Source organism: Petromyzon marinus, chromosome 3 (assembly GCF_048934315.1).
Source record: "Petromyzon marinus isolate PM22_M1 ecotype Great Lakes invasive population chromosome 3, UKy_Petmar_22M1.pri1.0, whole genome shotgun sequence".
Taxonomy (NCBI): domain Eukaryota; kingdom Metazoa; phylum Chordata; class Hyperoartia; order Petromyzontiformes; family Petromyzontidae; genus Petromyzon; species Petromyzon marinus.
In genome coordinates this window covers 24680669-24687791 of record NC_133669.1, presented here as the reverse complement: position 1 = coordinate 24687791, position 7123 = coordinate 24680669, and the positions used below count along the sequence as shown (strand labels likewise).

The following is a 7123-nucleotide window of genomic DNA, read 5'->3' as shown; positions in this document are numbered from 1 at the left end:
TAAAATAAAAACGTCGCCATACTCAAATTGTGAACGCTTGTGGGTTTACTCTCCAACACGCCGGTGTCCTGATTGGTAGCTAATTGGCACGTTACTAATTACTAGTTTACTGTGTCGGGTGGTGGTTGTGGTGGGTTAACGACACATTTATATGAGCGCAAATCTAACCCCTCCACCCCCCCCCCCAAAAAAAAATAACAAACCTTTGTTATGAATAATTATGCACGAATATGCGATGTCGGCACGGGGGGGAAGAGGCTTCCATCCAGCAGCGGATCGATCGCGGCCGATGACGTTGACGACGAACGAATGTTGTTCGAATCGGTGTGCATGAAGACATCGTGGTGCGGTGGACGAGACGTCCTATTTTTTTATCCCGAGTTTACGGAGACACCAAGATGCCTCGGGGGGTGGCTCCACGTACGAGACCAAGACAGCTTCCAGATCTTCGCTTCCAGATTTTACCTTCCAGATCTTCGCTTCCAAATGAGTTTAATCATCTAACGAGGACGGATCCCAGCGGTAGCGAGCTGACGCTGACCTCTCTCTCTCTCTCTCCTGGTGAGAAGGCTGCAACAAAGATCAGTCTATTTTGCGAGCGAGATCTCGAAGGGATATAAGGAATGCTCGTTGGCCTTTGCCGATTATTGCAGTACATTTAAATAAACGGGCTGGCCCGGGGCAGCTCTCGCGCCTTTGATCGCCCCACAGGGGCACCGCTTTGAATGCGACTGCCGGAGGGAGTTGAGAGCCGTCGGTGTTGGAGGCTGCGCTCACCGCCTCATCCCCAGCGCGAGCTCCCCTGCTGCACTCCGCGCGCGTTATCCACACGATGATGAGAAGGAAACAAAGAGGCGGGTGCCCTTTGGGAGGAGGCCGCCGCCGCCGGGGTCCTCAGATTCCGGCGACATCACAGGCGAGGGCTGCGCGAGGGGGCTAGGGGAGGGGGGGGCAGGCGCCTGCACCGATCCAACGAACAATTCCGCGATGGATGAGTAGTGGGAACGGGCCGCTCAAGTTCCGACAGCCCACCCCCCGCCTCCAGCTGCGTTGCGTGGCGACTGCCAGGCAGGGCAAGAGGCGGCCGTGTGAGCCGTGCGCCGTGCGAGGGAATTGGCCGTTCCCCTTTGAGCTGCGCGCGGCTCATTGACGCCGGGGCACGACCCGCACGGGGGAGTCGGAGCTCGTCCCTCCAGCCCCGGCTCTCTCGCCGCTCTCGCTCGGGGAGGTGAAGCCGAGGAGGCGCCCGACTCTGATCATCGGCTCGCACGACCCCGCTTAGCTTGCGCGATCTGACCAGGTCGGCTCACTCGGGGTGCTCGTTCAGCGTGATGCGGTGTTTAGTTTGTTGTCTTTCCCCCGCACCTCCGATTAGCACGGTAGGCGATGTGCGGTGCAAAATACGTTCAACGTACATGAAGAAAAAAAAACAGACTTCCATTTATATCCGCATACAAATCTAAACTATTTGTTTTAGTCCATCGCCTGATGGGGTTTGAGGACAAATCTTATCCAGCAGCATTTGTTTAAGCAAGCAAACTCTGGGCCGGTCCTAACACATTAGGTCTCATCAGCACAGCCCGGCACGTTAAACAAACAGCGCCGTGTTTTCCCAATGCGTCAGTAGCAAGAGCACTCCGCCCACACCATCACGGCCCTGTTCGGCACAAACAGCAGCGCGCGCAGCTGCAGCGGTAGCGCCCTCCCGGGCAGGGGTCACGCGGGCGCCGCGCGGGGTCACGCGGGGCCACATGGGGTCAAGCTCGCTCCCTTGACCTCGCACTCGGAGCGGAGTCGCTCCTGCTTCGGACCGCCGCCGCCGTTAATCCGGCCACTCGCTCTCGGCCAACGCGGCCGCCCTCGAACGCGCGCGAGGATATTCGTACGGCGCTCGACGCCCGCTCGCGGCACAGAGGTATCGTAGCGTGACCAGAAGACCCCCTACCCACCCCCCCCCCCCCCCCGTGTGTAATACATCCAAACAAGGAGATCTGATCAAATAAATAACTCGCCGTCTCCTGTATCTCCACGTCCAAAAAAAACCTTCAATATATGTTAATATATGTTAGCCTTGGTCTATTGGCCTTCTCGACGTGGAATAACCAGCAGCAGTTTATTGAAGCAGCATGCAAACTCTTGCCGGATTTTGACGTTCTGGCACTCGTCATTGGCCATTCTCTTCCTCTTCCAACCCCTCGCCCCTCTGCTCCTTCGCGTCCCTCCCCAACCCTTTAGTGACCTCTAAGTACCCCTCTATCGCGGCAATTCATTCCTCAACGCTTTCACGCCCCTGCCATCTAAATCATTCTATATTGTCACCGTTTTTTTGAACTATGCTAAGGGCATTGAGTGAATGAGATCTGTAAATATGAAATAATATCATCATAGTCGGGCTTGGTAAACAAACACCGATGCCCTATCACATGTTGTTGGTAAGTGTGCTCCCTCTCAATGTAAGGGTCTTGTCAGCGCATTAAAAACAAAACACTTTTTGCGCTCTGTCTTGCGGCATTCTGGGTAATGTTGATTTATTTATTCATTTCCGAAAATGCGCCAAACTACAACGCGTAAACGAGTTTTCCAAACGAGCAGAAAATCGAGCCATGTGCCTTGACTTTGTGGCTGCCGCTCGCGCTTGAATGCGTGCCGTCATGCAGAACTCGGAGTCTGCATCAATCCAGAATCCATTCCGCGTGAATTACATTTCAATGCTTTTTTTGGTCCATAACTTATTTAGTTTTTACTTACGTGACAATCCTGCGTCGCAGCTTTGAACATTGTCTGACAATGGTATCGTCCTCATATTTTACGTTGCGAGAAATGTAGAATGTTTTTTTTACCATTAAACTTAATGCTCTATTAATAAATGCATTGTGAGATGTAATTTCCCACTTTAAAATGTGTACCTTTCACCAAATTACTACATGCCATGGATAGATTGACACTAGGCGAGGTTTAGAAATCTTATTATGCAGCTTACTTTAGGCACAACTATCCTCCAGCCTTTTTAATTCTCCCCAATTTAATCAGTTTCACTTTGCGCCGCTCTTTCGTTTGAACTCGAGGGCCTGCGATTAATTCATTGTGCATTATTTTTTTTTTCTAAGGCGTAACACTTCCCGTTGATGAATGGCGTACACAGTTGGTGCAAAGGTTAATTATCTACACTGATGATGCATCATTGAGTTCTGACAGCAAGTTGATTTTTTTAAATTTCGTTTTAATGCAATCGCATTATTTTCGTCAAAACCTTGGGAGCATTAACCAATGACACTCCCCGTGCAGTTTGACCTAACAGCAAAGTCTGCATGTCGCGCGCTCTAAAGGTTAGGCCATTAAAAATTTAAATTAAGGAGTAAATCATTTACAGCCTATTGTCAAGCCACTGGTGGACGAAGGGTTGATGAAGGAGGGAACCCATAGTGTGGTTCGGATGTCATTCTCCGCTCATGTCAGCCGTGTCCAGAAATTCAGCTTAGGTTACCCGGTTCACGATACAGTGCGTTAACCAATCCACTGCCACTCAACGCCCCAGTCAATTCAAAACGGGTGTCAAATATTTGTACAAAGGAAATGCACATGCCTTGATTGAGTAGCATTTTACCTTTCGCAGAAACCTTAGGCATTGGAGGAGTGGAAAAACCACCTCTGCGGTACAAAATTCTACTCACCTGGTATCGACAATCACGGGTATTTCCCTGTCCCCAGACGACCTGCTTGTCAGTTTTGATGTAGTTTCCTTATTCACCAAAGTTCCTGCACCTGACACCATCGCAATCATTGAAGACTTGGTTCATCAAGGACAAAATACTGAGGTACCCCCCCCCCCCCCCTGGTGAGACACTGCTTAACCAATACATTAATCACTTGGAATGGAACTTTCTACAAACAAACTGAGGGCACCCCAATGGGCTCCCCCCTATCTCCGGTTGTAGCCAGCGTTTTCATGGAGAAATTTGAGACTGACGCCATCCAGACTGCCACTCTGCGCCAAACCTTATGGAAGAGGTACGTGGATGACACATTTGTCATCTGGCCACATGGCCGGCCTGCTCTAGACCAATTCCTCGACCACATCAATTCCATACACCCAGCCATCAGATTTACCATGGAAGTCGAAAAAGTTGGCAAGCTACCTTTTTTGGATGTCCTAGTAAAAAAGAGACCTGATGGTTCAATGAGCCACTCTGTCTACAGGAAAGCTACCCATACGGATGCTTATCTGAAACCGGATTCCCACCACCATCCATCACAGAAGAATTCCCTCATCAAGACTCTATACCATAGAGCCCAATGCATATCCGACCAGGAACACATAGCCAGTGAACTCAAGCACGTACACCAAGCTCTTAAGGCTAATGGTTACTCCGACTACACAATCCGCAAAGCTATCACTCCAACCATGAAGAAGGACCCTCTTGAGGAGCCTTTCAAAACCATCACTTTACCCTACATTGCGGGGATCACAAAAAAGATCTCCAAAATCTTGAATAAACACAAGATGCAGGTCCGATTCAACACATTACATAAAATCCGTGATCTGGTTCCGTCTGTAAAAGATGTGATTCCGGACATACAGTACCCTGGCGTCTACACACTAAGTTGCCTCTGTGGTGTTGGACCGCATTCGTGAACACAAAGCAGACCTAAAACACGGTAGGACTAACACCTCGGCCGTGGCAGATCACTGTTATAATTCAGTAGGCTCCCATGACATTGACTTATCCAAGATAGAGGTTATTTGCAAGCCATCTGGCTACCATGAGAGATTCGTTCATGAGGCTATCCACATATACAAACACAGATACAATTTCAACCGAGAAGATGGATTCTGGCTTAGCAATCATTGGAAGGATTTGATAAACCATTTCAGGTCTTAATTGATTGTTCACGCTTACGGTGGCTTTCAGACCACATCCATTATTTTCGCCTCCCCCCTCCTCTTTTCCGAACATAGATGGACTCGTCCATCTGAATAACTGTCAAATCGCTCTCCGTGGTGCTAACGTTAAAAAAACGCCACTTTTTTTCAAATTTTCCTGCTGTGGTTTTCACACCTGATGATGATTGCTTGTGTTGCAGTCGAAACGTCGTGAGAATTTTATTGTTTTATATATATATTTTTTTATTTTATTGCTTCCCTTCTACGTGACTTTACTGAAAGAACCAAGAATATTGGAGTGGTTGTGGAACCACCGTTACGCCTTTAATGGAGCCGTGTTTCCTGGATTTATGGATCCATTTACGCAGCAACATGACAGACCTGCAGGAAAAAAAAAACGTGGCTTTACTCGTGTTAGAGTGGCAACGGGAAAATAAGACAATTTGGCGAAATTCCATATCATGGTCAAGTTGTGTGGCTACACAGACAATTTTAGAAGACTGCTCAAGACGCTTACTTGAATGACATTGACTCAATCACCAAATGGCAGTCAAGTCAATCATGAACACAGATAAATACGTGTGTTCTGGCAGCTGAGTAACTGGGGAACAAATAAAAGCATCCAACCACGGAGAATCTACTGCGACTGGACAAAACGCTGCGCGACTTTTGCGGTCAAGAGCGTCGCTTGCCTCCTCATGGGAGCCGTGCACCGCACGTGGCGTTGACGCAGCGGCAGCCGGGCGACGAAACCCATCCCAGAGCACGTCCACAGAGGAGATGGAGCGATGAACTCAGCTAGTGCACACGGGTGCGAGGTGGATTGTTGCATCGCAGGCTCGTGAGAGCTGCCAACGACCTTGGTAGGGAGGCTTTCAGCCGTCGGCAGATTGATCACGGCTGACGATGTTGCTGCTGCTGCTGAGAGACAGCAAAGTAAAGTGCTGGTGACTCTGAGAATGAAATCAAATTCTCAACCTCAAGGTCTTAATGCCTGCTGCTTGTTTTTTTCCCAAATACCATCGGTTATTGGCCGGGCCCGGTGTCACTGACAATTGACCGTCTGTTTGTGGGCCATCGTTCGCTGCCTCGGCGTGCCAAGCCCCGACCTCACTCGACCCGGCCGGCGAAGGCCCGGACAGCGCGGCTCGTGTTCTCTACGAGGCCTCCACAACCTTCGAGAGAAAGGGGGGGGGGGGGAGGGAACCCATCACGGAACAATGCGTGCAGTGTGTTTTGACGTGCGAGTGTGGGGTAAGTGAAAGGAATAAATCATTCATAAATCACTCCGTAACCGAGCGAGCACCGAGGCAGCGTTCACATCTGTTGGTGGCCCCGAGTCACCAGAGGCAATGCCACGTTACCATGGCCGAGGCTGATATCTGCAGGGGTGACCAATATTAACGTTGTACAAGTAGCGGAACTTTCCTAGCAGTAGCGTGACTCACAACCTCCTTTCTGTGAACTATTTTCAAACGATACACTATTTTTTATTTTACCAGGTAAGGCCCACTGAGCTATGTAGCTCTTTTTCAAATGCAACCTTACCAGCAATCACAGCTCAACGAAGTGGCTTATCACGTGTAAATGTATAGCAGCCAAATGCTCTAAAATGCACGCTTCTAAATGTGAAGGGATAAACTGGAGGACCCGGCTGAAATTCCACACGACCACGGGGAAAGAGACACGCAAACTCCAAATATACAACAGGCGTCAGGGTCGGGATCAAACCCACGACCTCCTGCACACCAGGCGAGGTCGCTAACATCTCGCCACCGTGGTGCCCCCTTCACACCATCGACCGTTTCGCTGCGCTAGTCACCTTCGTCTGTGACGCCACCGTCAGAAGTGTCGCCGTCACCGGGGCCACGTGCTGCTGCTGCTGATGCTGCTCGCGTCGCGACATCACGAACTCCGACAGACTGCCGTAGCGCCGGTTCCCACGTTCTTCGGTGGGGATTTTATTTTGTTGATATTTTCGGTCGGCCTAAACGATCGCGGCTTGATCATGGGAGGGAGGCAGGGCCAGGCCCAGCTGCAATTGCGAGCGAATGATCGTGCGAAGCCGCCACGGTGTAACATGTCACCAATCTCACCGTGGGTAAACTTTATTTAGCAGTAAGTTACTCTCCGCTGGCGCAATTGTCGGCATACCCTGGCCACAGCTGACGTCGGCGGCGAGTGATATCTGAAGCGGTCACTGACACCCCTCCCCCACCTCCCGCTTCACCAACTCGCACT

At 50.2% G+C, this 7123-nt stretch overlaps 1 protein-coding gene across 5 annotated transcripts in view; it reads left to right on the top strand.

Annotated features, from left to right (window-relative positions):
* Positions 1–7123, top strand: part of LOC116957737 (sodium/potassium-transporting ATPase subunit beta-1-interacting protein 3-like) — a 175723-nt gene that overhangs the window by 104304 nt on the left and 64296 nt on the right. The gene's annotated exons all lie outside the window — the stretch shown is intronic.